The sequence below is a fragment of the Lissotriton helveticus genome, chromosome 5_2, assembly GCF_964261635.1.
Source record: "Lissotriton helveticus chromosome 5_2, aLisHel1.1, whole genome shotgun sequence".
In the NCBI taxonomy this organism is placed as follows: domain Eukaryota; kingdom Metazoa; phylum Chordata; class Amphibia; order Caudata; family Salamandridae; genus Lissotriton; species Lissotriton helveticus.
Window position 1 is genome coordinate 9,775,471 of NC_136066.1, and position 17,055 is coordinate 9,792,525.

Sequence of the window (17,055 nt, forward strand, 5' to 3'; positions counted from 1 at the left end):
GGTTAAAAACATAATGTCACATCACAATATGCAAAATATGTCATGAAATAAGTTAAAAAAAACAGTTAAAAACATGAGAGAACTGTTGCAGGAATAGAACAAACAAAAATAGCAAGAACAGACTGTATAAGTAAAAGTAAGAATAAATATGACAAATTTTACAATGCCTAAAGAACTTTCTGGCGACCAATAGCAGGCCATAGAATCAAAACAACGCAGGCAAAAGGAACACAATATCAAACACAGCAAGCACAGGATGTACAAGCAAAAATATAAACATATGTGGCAAATTTACAATGACTAAAGAACTTCCTGGCGGGGATTTGAGGTCTGCTTTGAAGATCCGGGTAGAGGTGATGGCACGGAGCAAAGGAGGAATCGAGTTCCAAATTCTCAGCGCATTGCCTGATAAGGATTGCGCCGTCGACTTTCCTTTTTGGAGGAGGGGGGGGTCAAACAGAAACTTTTCCATATTCTGAGAGGGTCTCGAGCCTCGAGACAATTTCAGTTTATTCGCCAGATAGTGAGGGAGGAAGAGTGCAAGGCTTTGTGGGTGATACGCGCCGTTTTGTAAATAGATCATGCCTCGATGGGAAGCCATCGGAGAGAAAACAGGATAGGGGTGATATGGTCACTTCGTTTGGACCCTGAAATGAAGCGAGCTGCTGAATGGAGGACGGATTTGAGGTGGGAGAGGTGAGATTTGGTTAGGCCAGTCACAAGAGAATTACAATAATCCAGTCTAGACTTGTAAATTGAGTGCATTCTCACCCACGGAAGCAGGTTTTGGGTTGTGGTAGCATTCTAGAACACCAGCTTGTGACTAAGCCCCCAGTGAAGAAAGAAGTCTCCCTTTGGTACCAAATGCTGTTGGAAGAAGTAGATGGCAAATTCAAGCTAGCCAAGGAACTGTGGGGAGGGGGGGGGCTTTTGCCCACACAGGATTGTGCTAAGCTATGGCAGAAACATGTAAGATTTTATATAAAGCTGTGAAACCCACTTGGCTGAAAAGAAATCACCTGTTCACCATCCACATGGCCTACTTTACTCCACATAAACTGACAAAAATTTCAGATTGTAAAAAATGTGGTTTGGTCTCCGCCTCAGATATTCATATGTTTTTGGAGTGCCCTTCTCTCGCTACTTTCTGGCAGGAGGTTGGAGACTTTTTGACAAGTGTTTTAGGATGTGCTATCAACTTAGACTTGCCCTTAATATTATTTGGTCTCACAGAAAACATCACTGGGATTGCTGGAACTCTGCTTTTTTACTCTGTAAGTAGCAAAGGGAAGGCATTCTGGAATCTTTTGCAACTTAGTTGGGGCTCTTAGATGACAAGGAGAAATTGTGTTTTTTAATTTTCTTTCCCCCCATGTCTTATGATTATGCTGTTAATACTCTTCTGGCTAAGCCGTGTGAAGTCAGGTATTATGGCCAATTGTCGGCAAAAGTCAACTAGCCTTTGGAGCTTGGTAGAAGAGGCATCTCGGTGGTTCCTTCATTTGATACCCAGGGTAGATCTGGTACTAGTAGACGAGGCCCCAGTCCAACAGCCTGCTTTCATCATTGTTGAGAGCGAGTACAGACGCCCACATGAGACATTGACGTGAGATAGACGGCGAATGAGGACAAAAAAAATACAGTCTAGAGAGAACTAGCAATTGGACCAAGGTTTCTAGGTCTTTCTCCAGGAAGAACCGACGAATCCCCCACAGAAGGCGCAGCTGGTAACGTGCGTTATTAGCCATAGAGTTGATGTGGGTGATTAGGTTGAGTCTTTTGTCAAGTGTGACACCTAGGGATTTGGCGCTGTCGACAATGATGGGTTTGTTGTTGAGTAAGTTCAGCTGATCCATCTAGGATTGAACAGGAGGCGGGGAGAGAGAGGTAGATAGGAAGAGGAATTCAGTTTTGGAGGGATTGAGAATGAGTTGATGAACTAACATCCAGTTGTGAATAGAGTTGAGAGTAGAGTTGAGTATTGAGATATCATGTGCGGAAGACACCTTGAAGTAGATTTGAGTGTCATCCGCATAGAGATGGTAATGGATCCCAGATTTACTTAGGAGGTTCCCTAATAGTTCCTTGGTGTTAGACTTTACAAAGTGGCGACGATCCTTGTGAAACACTGGAGAAACTATGTGCTACTTTGAAGTGTTACGCGCTTTGAAAGAATTTTAATTGAAAGTCGTTTCAAGAAGCCTTCCTAAGGTATTCCCAAGCTTTTGGAGCAGCGCCTGTTTTCAGGAGTACCGGGGCGTGATCAGCTTACAGGTCGGATGTGATTTGATTTCTTGGAATGTAGCTGGTAGTACAGTACTGTTTACCTTTCCGTTACAGCCTGCATGTTCTCCGCTTGCAGCACGGCGGAGGCTTTGTCGCATTGGGAACACTCACTGTGTTCCGTAACAACTGTTGCTAAGACTGTCCCGCTACCCCCTTCCCACAGTTACTGAGACAATAAGGATCCCTCGATCCGTTTGTACATATTGCTGAGAGAACCTACCTTTAATGCTGATAAAGACTCTAAGAATCTACCCTCTTGTGTGGTGTCCCTTTGTAGTGGTGTGATTGCTCGGCTGTTACGATTCTAGGAGAGGAGTCTCGTCAAGGAGACCTCTCGACGGCGCTCGGCCAATTCCAGAAAGAGAGGTGGGTCTCGGGGTGATCAGTCAGACATCTTCTGCCTCCCCTGGGATCGCCTTTCTAACATTGGTGGCAGGCGGTGCGATCCGAGCCGACGCAAATCGTACAGAGAGTAACTCACCCACTACTGACAGAAACACACCACAACCATGAGTACCAAAGAAACCAGACCCACCGCGGAGTTCCAGAAGGAACGGTTGGAAGAATATACCCACAAAGAATTGAAACAATTCTACAAGGACCTGGGTATCGCTACCACGGACGATTTCCAGCAGGCCCTACAAACATGGGTGGAGGCAGGAGCGACGCCACCCCAGGTCGAAGATGACACGGTCCCAGACAGGCACCGGGAAATCCTCGCAACCCCAGCGGAGGAAAGAAATGCCAACGTAGACACGGGCCTCTCCCACGAAGACGCCCGAGAGCGAGAAAGGAGACGGCTCCACGAATTGGAGCTAGCCCGACTCCGTCTGGACGGAGAACTACAGCTGGCCGAGAAAAAGATAGCCCTTGAGCAACTTCGGCTGCAAGGAGACCTGGAGGAGAAATGAAGGCAGAGGGACTTAGAGGAGAAGAAGCTCACGTTCGAGCACAAGCGTGGCTTAAAAGAACTTGAGATCAAGGCCAAACATGGTGAGGCCAGCGCCTCCGGGAACCGGAGCCCACCTCCTCCTGCGGACACGAAGGTCCACATCCCCAAAGATGTCGTCAAAGAATACTATAAAAACGACGACATCCAACAATGGTTTAAGGCCTACGAGGTAGCCATGGCCTCTCATCGAATACCCCAAAAAGACTGGGGTGCCGGCTTGTGGGGGAAGTTCATCAGCGAAGAAAGAGACACCCTGCTAGAGCTCCCAGACACTGAGATGACCTCTTACGAACATATGAAAGACGTCCTACTTACTCGCTATGGCCTCACCCCCGAGATGTACCAGCAGCGATTCCGAGACTGTAAGAAAATCCCCGGTACTACCTGGGTGGAGTACGTGAACTTCTATAGCAGAGCCCTAGAGTGGTGGATCAAAGGCAGCCAGGTCACCACCTACGAGCAACTGTTCAACCTCATTGTATGGGAGCACCTCTCCAACAACTGTTTCGTCGAACTCAGACAGCATCTCCTCGACAGCAAGCTGACCGAGCCATGTAAACTCGCCGTCAAGGCCGATCGATGGGTGAGCACCCGGGTCCCCCAGAACTCGATGGGAGACTACGGCCGAAACACCCAGGGGTCCCCCCGCCAGCGAGGCAGCGGAGGAGGCCAGAACAGGAACTGAGACTCCCCTGCGGTGCTGCCCCGGAGTCCACCCCGGGGGCCGCCCCGACTCACACTTTGCCATCCCTGGCCAGAAGAGGGGCCCCCCCAGCACGGCCGGGGCCCTGCTCGAACGTTACCTGCTACAATTGCCAGCGGCCCGGTCACTATGCCAGTGACCCCCACTGCCTGATGTACAAACGACCCGGCCCCACCGGTCCTCCAAACCGCCAGATCGCTGCCGCCGCCCTGGGAGAAGAAAGGGGCGAAGAAGAGAACTATGACGAAGACCAGACCGAGTGGGAGCCCGCCGCCATGTCCCTGGTATGTCTAGGCGAAAGAGACATGATTCCCCGGGCCCCGATCCCGGGCAACACTCAGAAGTACCGCCAGTGGGTCACCATTAATGGGCGCCGGGCCGAAGCCCTCCGCGACACCGGAGCCAGCGTGACGGCCGTCCGTTGCCACTTGGTGACCCCCGACCAGATCCTGCCCAATGTGCTGTTCCCAGTACGGTCGGCGGACAATTCAGAGAGCCTGTGCCAGATGGCCCGAATCCCCTTCGAGTGGGGGGGGGGTGTCGGGCACGCTGAAAGTGACCCTCCGGGACGATGCCCCCGTGGACTGCCTCCTCGGGAACGACCTAGAAAGTTCCCCCTGGGCCCACGTCGAGCAGAGAGAGCATCTGGGGATACTAGACCTTCCCGAGTGGGTCTGTGCGACCACCCGATCCAGGCCGCCCGGGCCACCGCCCCGACTGAATCCACCCCGACCGAAGAACCGGAGTGGCCCGCACCTCCGCCGTCCTCTGTCCCCGAAGACGCCGACCCTGAGCCCGGCCCACTGGGGCCCACCCGTGAAGAGATTGCCGAGCTCGGCGACCTTCCGGAACTAGCCCAATGGCGCCAAGAAGGTGGCCCCACACGAGAGCAGTTCCATCAAGAACATAAAGCGTGTCCCTCCCTCGAGGGAACCCGACAGCAAGCCGCCGCTCAAGCCGCCAGAGACCCATCGGGGTCCCACTGGGTCTATTGGGACAACGATCTCCTCTACAGCGAACAGAAGATTGCCGAACTGGGGGCCAGCCGGGTGCTGGTGGTCCCCCTCCAATTCAGGGATTTCCTCCTGAACCAGGCACATCATGTGCCCCTCGCTGGGCACCTGGGGCAGGACAAAACCTACAGCCGCCTGGTGACCCATTTCTACTGGCCAAAAATGAGAAATGATGTGAACAATCACTGCCGGACTTGCCCAACCTGCCAAGCCAGCGGTAAGAGCGAAGGGAAGCACAAGGCCCCCCTTCAACCCTTCCCAGTCGTCAAAACCCCATTCGAGCGGGTGGGGATCGACATTGTGGGGCCTCTGGAGCCCCGAACCTCTCAAGGTAACCGTTTTATTCTCGTCCTGGTGGACCATGCCACCCGCTATCCCGAAGCCATCCCTCTCCGGACCGTGACGCCCCCCGTGGTGGGCCGGGAGCTGATGGGGATCTTCTCCTGGGTGGGCTTCCCCCGAGAGGTCATCAGTGACCGGGGTACGAACTTCATTTCCCGATACATGAAGTCCCTGTGGCAACAGTGCGGGGTCACGTACAAGTTTACGACCCCCTACCACCCCCAAGGGAATGGACTGGTGGAACGTTTCAATCGGACACTCAAGGGGATGATCATGGGCCTGGAAGAGCCCTTGCGACGCCAATGGGAACGTGTTGCTGCCCTGCCTCCTCTTCGCCTATCGGGAGGTCCCTCAGAAGTCCCTGGGGTTCAGCCCCTTCGAACTATTGTACGGACACCCCGTCCGGGGTCCCCTCAGCCTGGTCAAAGAAGGCTGGGAGGTTGCAGTCCGAGAGGCTCCCCCCGACGTCTACCGGTACCTCCTGACCCTTCGAAACCAAACTCGGAACTTCTGGGAACTTGCCAAGGCCAACCTCGAGGCCAGCTAAGAGGAGATGAAACGCTGGTATGACCAGAACGCTTCTTCCATTGAGTTCGCGCCGGGCCAACAGGTCTGGGTCATGTCCCCGGTCGAACCCTGTGCCCTCCAGGACAAGTGGACTGGGCCCTTCTAAGTGGTGGAGCGCAAGAGCCCTGTCACCTACCTAGTGGACATGGAGTCCCCCAGGAACCCCCTCCGGGTCCTCCACACCAACAGGCTCAAGCCTCACTTTGTCTGAACGGAACTTAGCCTGCTGATGGCTACTGATGGCGGGGCCGAAGACGACTCCGAGCCCCTACCGGACCTCCTGAGCACCTCTGAGAAAGACAGCTCCGTAGAGGGGGTCACCCTCTCCTCCGCCCTGACCCCAGAACAGCGCCAGGACTGCCAAAAGCTGTTGGGTCAATTCACAGACTTGTTTTCTCTCACCCCCGGAGTCACCCAGTGGTGCGTCCACGATGTCGACACCGGGGACAGCCCGCCTGTGCGACAGCGGGCCTACCGAGTTCCCCGACCGAGTTCGGACCTGCATTCAATCGGAGGTCTCCAAGATGCTGGCCCTGGGGGTGGTTGAACCCTCTGACAGTCCATGGGCCAGTCCCGTCGTCCTGGTCCCAAAAGCCGCCGCCCCTGGCGCCACTCCCGAACTGCGATTTTGTGTAGACTACCGGGGGCTGAACGTCGTCACCCGGACTGATGCCCACCCCATTCCCCGGGCCGATGAACTGATCGACCGCCTGGGGGCGGCCCACTACCTGAGTACCTTCGACCTAACCTCCGGCTACTGGCAGATCGGACTCACCTCGGGCGCCCAGGAACGCTCCGCATTCTCAACCCCCGATGGCCATTACCACTTCAAAGTGATGCCCTTTGAGATGAAAAACGCCCCCGCAACCTTCCAGAGGCTGGTGAATAAGGTGCTGGCAGGGCTAGAAGAGTTCAGCGCCGCATATCTGGACGATATTGCGGTGTACAGCCTCCACTGGGCCGAGCACCTCAGGCACCTCCGGGAGGTCCTGACGGCCCTCAGACGGGCCGGACTGACCATAAAAGCAAGCAAGTGCCAGATCGGCCAAGGGTCCGTGACCTATCTGGGACACCAAGTGGGGAGCGGCCATGTGGCTTCCCTTCAACCCAAGATCGACGCCATCATGGCCTGGGAGCCCCCGGTCACCCAGACAGCAGTCAGAGCCTTCCTAGGGCTCACTGGGTATTACCGGCGCTTCGTGAAGAATTATGGGAGCATTGTGGGCCCCCTCACCGAACTCACTTCCAAGAAGCAGCCACAGAAGGTGCACTGGACACCCGAGTGTCAGGCCGCCTTTGAGACTCTGAAGACAGCGATGTGTACCGCCCCCGTGCTTCAAGCCCCTGACTACAGCCGGGAATTCGTAGTCCAAACCGATGCCTCGGAACACGGTGTCGGGCGGTCCTTTCCCAAATCAACCCCGAAGGAGTTGATCAACCTGTGGCCTTCATCAGCCGACATCTGCTGGCCCGAGAGCAACGCTGGAGCACCATTGAACGAGAGGCCTTCGCCGTGGTGTGGGCCCTCAAGAAACTCCGACCCTATCTCTTCGGCACCCACTTCCGGGTGCAAACTGACCACCGGCCTTTGCGGTGGTTGATGCAGATGCGAGGAGAGAACCCAAAGTTGCTGCGATGGTCCATCTCCCTACAAGGGATGGACTTCACTGTGGAACATCGCCCCAGCAACGACCATGCCAACGCCGACGGCCTGTCCCGCTTCTTCCGCCTCGGCGAGGAGAACCCCCAAGAAGATGGGTGACTCTCCCTGCCTTCAGCTGGGGGGGACGTGTGTTGGACCCGGCCTCATGGCGTGGTCCCACTCCTCCCGCATGGCGGGCCCTGGACGGCATCGACCCCTGTCCTCCCCCCTGCAGCTACCCTCTCCAACCTTCAACAAGAGCCACCACTCCTGGCGACCCCCGGCTCTCCCCCTCAGGAACACGGCGACCCCTACTCGCCCCACTCTGCTGGTCCGGCCCCTACCCCGTGCCGCCATCTCAGGCCCCGACTCCATCTTGGGCCCTCCACGTCCGGACCACGTGGCCTCGGCCCGACCTCGGCCGCGCCCCCAGCGAAGCCCCGACATCGAGGCACCAAGATCCGACCAGGTGGTAAAGCGGCCACTTGACGGATCAAGGAGGAGGGGAGTTTCGATGGCCCTCCAGCCGTACCCGGACGCCTGGTCGATCGCCCTCCGGCCTCCCTGGGCGCTGGCTCCACCCCCCTGCTGGGTGTCTGGACACTCTCATCCCGACCCCTCTGACCCCCAGGCGCGAGGGTCCGGACATCAAAGGACTCCAGACGTATATCTGGAGTAGCTCTGGAATGGGTCGGCAGTTGTATCCTGGAGTCGAGAGCCCTGCTGATTGAATCGCGGCTGACCCTGAGAGAACTCGCTACTTTGAACCCTGGAACCTCTGAGCCCTGCTGACCTGGTCGCGGCCCCCCTACTTGCTGAGAAGAAGATCTCACGGAACATCGGAGCCCTGCTGACGCTGTCGCGTCCCGACCTCGCTGAACCATCCTCGGAGCCCTGCTGACGCTGTCGCGGCCCGACCTCGCTGAACCATCCTCGGAGCCCTGCTGACGCTGTCGCGGCCCGACCTCGCTGAACCATCCTTGGAGCTCTGCTGACGCTGTCGCGGCCCGACCTCGCTGAACCATCCTCGGAGCCCTGCTGACGCTGTCGCGGCCCGATTACGCTGAACCATCTTCGGAGCCCTGCTGACGACGTCGCGGCTCGACCCTGCGGAACCCCCCAGCTCGAGGATTGAGAGCTGTGCGTAGGGTATCCCAGTGCCAGGCTGGTACTAAGACTGTCCCGCTACCCCCTTCCCACAGTTACCGAGACATTAAGGATCCCTCGATCCGTTTGTACATATTGCTGAGAGAACCTACCTTTAATGCTGATAAAGACTAAGAATCTACCCTCTTGTGTGGTGTCCCTTTGTAGTGGTGTGATTGCTCGGCTGTTATGATTCTAGGAGAGGAGCCTCGCCAAGGAGGCCTCTCGACGGCACTCGGCCAATTCCAGAAAGAGAGGTGGGTCTCGGGGTGGTCAGTCAGACATCTTCTGCCTCCCCTGGGATCGCCTTTCTAACAATAACCACAACATTGGTCTGTCTTTTCTTAAATACGACTACCATAATCAAATAACATTTACATAACATGTCTGTTTGCCAGGGAGAAAGGAAAAAACCTTGCCCATGGCAACACAGAACATAACATACATTGAAATTGAGTAAGATCCAGAATACTTTCCTGTTAGACACAGAATCCAGTTCACTAAGTTCCAGCATAGTGTAGAGTTAGTTGCCCTTTTCCTCCAAGGGCGAGTAGCATGGAGATGCATGCCAGGGGAAGATAGTCCTTGCCTCCGTGTCCTTAATAGATTTGAAACTTGCCTTCTTGTTAACTAATACATTTCTTATTTTATGTTAGGACCGGAGGCAAGGATTATGCATGTTTGAAGCTTACTTACCACCAATGCGACTGCGTCGTAGATTGGTTTAAAATAGAACTGTTGGACTTGTCCTTGTTGGCTAAAGTTCGCTTAAACTTTTTGCTTTTCCCCTAGACCGTTTTCCTGACAGAGAGTTGTGAAGTTAGATGCTGTAGGTACTTGGCACTGCTAATCAGTGTGCAAGTACAGATGTTCCCGGTATAAATTGTAGTGGTGATTGGTTGTCTCTGATTGGTATGTTTGCCTTACTAGCAAGATCCCTAAGTTACTTACTTACTTACTAAGTGATGTGTACTGCGTGCACCAGGGCTAGTACTAAAATAAATACGCAGAGAGGGAACACAGGTCTTCAGTGTAGGGCCTGCATGCATTGTGCTCAATTAGCATGGTGTCCTGGCAAGTGCTACCACTTGTCAGGCCTTACTTTCCCTTTTGCATAGTCATGGGGCACCCCTGTAGGATGTCCTGGGTAACCCCTAGGCAGGGTGCAGTGTAAGTAAAAGGCAGGACCTGTGCCAGTGTGGGTGCTAGGCCCTGACAGTAGAATATATTCCATTTAATTTTCCCTGGTGAAAGGCCATCCTGCCCATAGGACAGAATGGGGAGGCTGGGTGTAGTACTGTTAGCCTAGTTTCAAAAGAATTGGAAATGGAATAGTGAAGTTTGGTATGTCTGAACTCACAGCGTCATAATGCACCTGTTAGACCTGGCATCATTGGTGTGGGTCTCCCTTCCTCTTTTCACTTCCTATCTTTTATGTTGACTGGATTTAGAAGGCCACTGCTAATCAGAGCCACAGCGTGAATGCGCCCTGTGTAAAAAGGACTGTATGAATTGGGATAACCATAATTGTCTCGTTTGGTTTACCTGTCAGTCCCTAGTATAAGTGCACTGTTTGTGCCCAGGGCTGGTAGACCAAAAACTGCTGGTGGACCTGCAGCTCTGATATGCGCTATCCACAGAAGCAGCTTTTAAAGTATGTTTCAGACCTGCCTTCGCACCATGTAAGACACCCCTATGACAGCGTGCATTGTCTGTGACAGGAAAAACATGTCTAGGTCTGTGTAGCATGTTCTAATAGCGAGTTACCCTCCATTTCACTGTGTACTATTGTGAGGCTATCCGTTCTCATAGGCCAGAATGGGCAGGCTGAGGATTACCTTCCATAATCCTACCTTACCCCAGAAACCTGATAAGAAATTCGAATTTGATATGTTTAAGCTCAGGACATTGAGATACACCTTTTAGTAAGGATCATTTGTATATCTCATGTTCGAAAATGCCTCTTCTAGAAACAAGGTATTTTCTTGCCTAAGCTTTCCTGTAGGCTTTGCTAGTACATAATGTATTGGCCGTCTGGTTTTGGAGCAGCAGGGCCAGCTGGGTCAAACCTGGCTGGAGAGAGAGATCGGCATTCAGAGCATGGGGAGGGGGGACTCTTTGATCTGAGCAGGGCCGTGCCTGGCAAGGTGAATGATGGCTCCACCTCCCACTGGTTGTCTGAAAGCATAACCCTCATTCTGAAAGGGCACGATGCCGCCTCGTAAACCAAGTGCCCCCTGACCCCGCCGAACTGGTTCTGACTGGACTGAGTGATTTGTGACTTTAGAGAGCAAAGACTTTTTAGGTATAAAACGCTGGGCTGAAACCTTTTTCGAGTGTGTTCCTTCTGGATGTCAAGACGAAACTCTGTCTGAGGGAACAGAGGAAAGGACTTTGCATCTTTCACCAAGCTTGCTGAAGAAACTACCCGAGGGCCTGAATCGAGAGCGCCTCCTACTGAATTTCTGGGACGTTAGACTTCACCCTGTCAGCCGTCTGAATTACTGTGCGAGGAATTCTACTTGCAGGTGAGGCCTCCGTTGAGTAATCCGGAGCCTCTAGTTCTACTGTGAGGAATGTGGACTGGTAACCCTTGTGAACTCTGTGTGGGCCATCGCAGCTAATAAAGAGCTGCCGCCGCTGAGAGCCCGTATTAATTTGAACCTTCGGAACCTTCGCTGAATCTGTGTTGGCCGCCGCAGTTAAGAGAGAGCTGTTGCCGCTGAGTGCCCACCGTTGTGCCAGCCTTTGTCCTGTGGGCCGCCGCAGCTAAGAGAGAGCTGCTGCCTCTGGGTGCCCGCACCTTTGCCAACTTGCATCATCGTGATTTGTCCTGTGGGCCGCCGCAGCTAAGAGAGAGCTGCTGCAGCTGAGTGCCCCGTGGGAGAAGTTAGCCTGGCATATGATGTTGCACCAGTCTAATCGACCCTTATTGAAGGTGGTTGTTAAGTCAACCTTATAGAAAGCTATCCTAGTGGTAGCATGGACCAGCAGTCATCAGGCTAAGACTTCAGAGAGCGCATTAAGAAAGTTGTTTTACCAATTATAATCCATTGAGTACCAAATGAAAGGACACCACACAAGGTATATATCAAATATATATGTATTTATTCTAAACACAACCCCTCTGCACTCTTTATGAGGTCAGAGGTAAAAGTACAATACAAGTTACTCAATTAGCATACGATAAGTTGCACAGTATAAGTTTTGCCCTAGGGGCCTCACAAACCATATACTAAAATAGTGGTATAAGGACCACGTCTGAGATAGAAAGTAGGCCTAGGGCCTAGGGAATCGCTGGGGCTTCTAGGAACAACCAAGGGTTAGGACGTAGGAGGCCCACGGGAGACGCGTGCAGTGTCTAAACACAGCCGCGGGTTACCATTGACTTTCTATGGGAAACAAACAAGTTACAATTTTACAGTTTAAGGATACTTCTGGATGGACTACGATGGAACCCTTTTAGACTTAGACACTAGGAGGGCCAATACCCTCCAGACTACCAGAGTACTCGTGTTAACTCACCCAGGGAAGCCGGGTGTATAGGTGTCTTTTGATGTTGGGTTTCGTCGTCGATTTCAATGGAGAGCTGCAAAGAGGTGCTGCAGGCGACCAGAGGAGAAGTGTCCGGGTGGATCCAAGGGTGGATCGAAGATCTGAAGAACCTGAAAGCAGAAGGGACAGAGTCTGGGTCACTTGCCAGTGACCGGGATGGCGATGGAAAGCTGCCAGCCAATGTCGGGTGATTTCAGGTGAAAAGGTGAAACTTGTCTCTTCAGCCACGAGGTCCATGAGGCATCGACGACGACCAGGAGCTGAATACGAGCTGTCCCACGAAGGATCTAGTTGACTGCGGTGTCGGTATCCGGATTGGATCCAACAAGCCTTGGCAAACGCAATCCACGCAGGATGTCGAGATTGACTTAGTTGCAGACCAGCAAATTCTGGGGCGCTTCTCCTTTGTAGGGAAGCTGGAGCAAGCCTAGAGCAACCAGGAAAGCAAGTTAGATTCAAAAGTAATTCTTCCGGGGACTCACTAGCCAACGGATTAGGAACCGGGAAGACGCGTCGAGCTGAAATGCAAAAGCCGGGCCCACAGGACGCTAGTGGAGTGGGGGCCTCTGAGCTTCGGTGCAAATGGTGCGCGGGTCTGGGGCTTCAAGCACCCCAATGCACAACTTCGAGATACCTCGTGAAGTGAGTGCAGCTTGCAAAATGCAGGATGTCCAGGAGTTCCGGTCCCACTTCACTCGTGTCCGCCACGGGTCTCTGCTTTGCTGTGAGTGAAGGTCGGGGTCTGAAATGTCTGGAAGTCCATGCGCTGTGTCGCAGATTCTTCGGGATCCGGCGGGAGCCTCGAAAATGCAGACTGGCAAAGTTGCTGTTGGTGCCTGTTTGAACAGGGTGGTTTGAACTGGGAAATGCATGGAGCACCTAGTGTGCCCCAGGCAGTGTCTGGAAAGCATTCACTGAATGCAGTCCTCCCTGCCCCAATACACAAAAGCCTGTCTGGGGAGGTGCCAGCACCTCCCTGGACAGGAAACCTATTGTCCAGGCCTCCCCTGCCGGAGTTTCATCCAGCAGCAGGAGGGCAGACTCGTGTCTCTGGCAGCAGCATCCGTTTTGTGATGCTGAGGCTCTGTTTAACTTTAACCGGGTTTACCAGTAACTACATGTCTTCTCCCTCTGGGGGTGGAGGGGTCGTATTCTAAAGTGTTTGACGCCTTACGCAACATGGTTTGATGAAGCCAAACTAAAGTTAGCATTAACCGCGTGGATTATAATGCACTTAAGAGTATATGGTATGGCTATATCATAGAACAGCTATAAGGAGATGGTTCCGAAAGCTGCAGAGAGGCTCAGCTCATGCTAGGGCACCCTCTCACATAAAACCAAGCACTCTGCCTCCAGGATTGTCAAGGCCTGCCATAGGAGTGACTGATAGGTGTATATGTGTCTATATATGTATATATAGATATAGTTATACCATATCTAAGTATGGGGTGATTATATCACCTTACCCAGGCTGTGTGAACAGACCTGTGGTGTCAGTTTGGAAGGCAAACCAGGGGTGGCACAATACATGCTGCAGCCCTTGGTAGGCCTAGGGTGCACCTATGCCCTGGGTACCTAGGGTACACTATACAGGGGCTTACAATGGTGACCCAGTAACCAATCTGGTATGTACCTAAAGTACATGATATCAATTTAGAGACAGAACAGCAACGCTGTGGGCCTGATTAGCAGGGCCACAGCCAGACTAAAGTCGAAAAACCAGAGAATCACAGCAAAAAGTGGGGGTAATCATAGGAAGCAGACCCTACTCTCCTACACCCGTACCTTTGCCAACTTTGCACCATCGTGATTTGTCCAGTGGGCCGTCGCAGCTAAGAGAGACCTGCCGCCTCTGTGTGCCCCCACCTTGTTCACCATTGTCAAAGATTGTCGCTATCGTCTCGTGGGCCACCACAGCTAAGAGAGAGCTGCTGCCGCTGTCGGAGCTGCACGACGATAGTCATCGCCACCACCGACCCGGCCGCCTCAGCCCAAAGTGCCCCAATCATTGTGAATGATGTAATTGTACCCGTGTATTGAAATACTTTCGTTTGACCCCCACTGTATATATTATTTCGCGCCGCCTCACGTTGTTTCATAATCACTTGTGTCACTGCGCCGTTTACTCGCTGCAACACCTTCAGTGCAAAATTGGTTATTAAGGTTACTGCAATTTAGTTGTAAATATGTGCTTCTATATACAAATAACAACCTTTTCACCCTGCTTTGGTCTCCCTTGTCCCCTTTTTAGGTCGCGCCTGCGATTGCAGGGGCGAAAGCCCCTGCTGTCGCAAAGCGATCTATTGTAATCATTTCAGTCCTTTTCCCGTTCAAGGACTAGGCAGAGACAACAGACTGTCACGCTCACGCAGCCGGCCGGAATCGGATCAGGTCACGCGCTCCGATCCCGGCCGGCTGTTCACAACACATGCACACATGCACACGCAAGCACAGGCAGGCACACACACACGCAGGCACAGGCAGGCACACACGCAGGCAGGCACACAGGCAGGCACACACGCAGGTACAGGCAGGCACACACGCAGGCACACACAACACACACACAGACAGACGCACGCACGCACGCACACTCCCCCCCCCCCCCCCCCGCCCAAACTCACCGGGCTAAACAGTCACAGAGGATGGACTTAAAAACAAAAATGCTGTCGCACTCGCACCCCTTCTTCTGGGAGCAGTGTAGGCCACTTTTACGTCATTGTAACATCAGAAACCGAAGGCTCGTCAGCTGGGGGACTCCCCGGTTCCTCTTCCATGCCGTGACCACGTCATTCCAGCTCTGACGCAAGGAGCCGCGCCTCTGCTGGCGCCGTGCCTGAGGTGGGACTGCAAGGGTTAAGTTGCCAAGTCAAATGAACTCCGCGGCTCCTGCTTAATGCACTCTGATCCGAGCCCGGCTGATCCGGTCAGCGGCAGCTGTTCGCTCAGTTGTGCACTTGGGTGCCGCGTCCTCCGGTCTCATGCAGTGGTCCAAAGAGCCTGTTTCTTTTACTTTGTGTTTTAACCTTTCCGTCTGTCTGTTCTGGTTCCGACCTCTCCTTTGATCCGCAGTATTGTCGGAGTCGGCGCAGGGCTAGTGTGAGGAGGCGCAGGTTCTGAGAACCAAAAACCGAGACATTTCTCTCACAGAAATGCACGGCTGTAATTTGGCATCGCCCAGGGGCCCACGGTGGCTTGATTGACAGCGCTCATCGTCAGAGAGAACGCAGACCGTGGGCGCGGGCAATCCATTGCACCTTTTACACACACTGCTAGCGGCTGCTAATTCATTCTGCACTCCGGCACGTGGAAAGGGCTCTCGGAAAACTGGGTCTGTACTAAATGTTCTGCAATTTGCTGGAGCCCAGAACAGGTGCTGAAAGGGGAGGACTGCCCTAGCAAATGCGTGGCGCCGTCACCCTGGCTTATTTTGTTTATACACAACACTGTAAATGTACCAAATACAATATCTAATCTTAATTCAAAGCCTGGCTAGTGAAACTTCGGGGAAAATGTAAAAATGTTAAATGGTGGATTTTCTGTTGACATACTAGGTGCAAAATTGAATTTAAAATGATAAACGGCCATAAAATGCACAATTACTCAGACATTCCAAAATAGATTATTATGCGCTGCACAAATTATCAGGCTAAAAAGCGAAGTTCGGGAAGATCGCAATTCAATGGTTATGTACTTGGGGATTCAAAAAGGACACCATTCTTACTGCAACTTGTCTGAGTTGAAGAAGGTGGTTCCAGATGTACAATACTGAGAGCAAAGGGTGGTGTAAAAAGGGCTATCTTTAGTTTTTAAATAAAAATTGCAATAACATGCCTATAAGTAGTTAATTAAGGTTTTTCTTCTATGAGGTGGCATTTGTAGAGTACTCATTACCAAGTCAACATGGTGGGAAAGTAGTGTACCTCAAAAATCAGCATGAAAAAAGTTTCAGAAGCCATATGAACTGCACGAGATTAGATTCGGCACAAAGCGGAGAGGTAGAGCATTCAGGGTTTTACCCGAGGCTAAGGGAAAGACTTTGTCTCTGTGGTTATTGTTTTTTTTTTTTAAATAAATACATTCGGTTATGTTTAGTGAAAGCTACAAACCAGAACAAGCATTTGCAATGCAATAAGTCTCGCCTTTGTGAGAGTTTGAGCTATTGTCATTGTAAATGACAATGCCTTTCATTTATGTATTTTGAAAACCTGCAAGCGGTGCGTAAACACGCACTTTATACTAATAGTCCTTGCTTACGAGAAGCAAGGCTGGCAGTAAAAGAGGCGCAGTTACGGCCAGCCTTGCTTCTCGTAAGCAACGACTAGAAGTACAAAGTGTGCATTTACGCACCGCTTGCAGGTTTTCAAAACACATAAATAAATAAAAAGGCAGTCATTTACAATGCCAATAGCTCAAACTCTCGCAAAGGCGAGACCTATTGCATTGCAAATGCTTGTTTTCTCTGTGATTGATATCAATTTCTGAACAATTGCTTGTTTGATATACCAGTTGAGTCATTGTTCTATTGCTATATTGCTTACCCGGTCTCAACTGGGATAACAGGTTTACTCCTGTTTCCTTTTTCCTCCTATTTGCACATTGGCGCCAGCTAGTGCCAACTAGAGACCCCCATTTCTTACAGCATCTTTTTAGGTAGGTAGTTTTGTCGCTATGTGTCCAGAAACCGCTGTTTGAGAAAATGGCAGAGTTTGTGCTCTAGACCTTTTTTGTGTGTCTCATCAGGATGTGAACTGCCTGCTTGGATCTGGGAGAGGTGAGATAGGCTGAGGGAGGTCGTGTCCCAGGGGAGGGGTGGAGACGGCGCCAGGCGGCCCTGCACCTGGAGCGGGGA

At 52.3% G+C, this 17,055-nt stretch overlaps 1 protein-coding gene across 1 annotated transcript in view; it reads left to right on the forward strand.

Moving 5' to 3' along the window:
* TTC16 (tetratricopeptide repeat domain 16) overlaps positions 1-17,055 on the forward strand; it is a 414,481-nt gene that overhangs the window by 760 nt on the left and 396,666 nt on the right. The gene's annotated exons all lie outside the window — the stretch shown is intronic.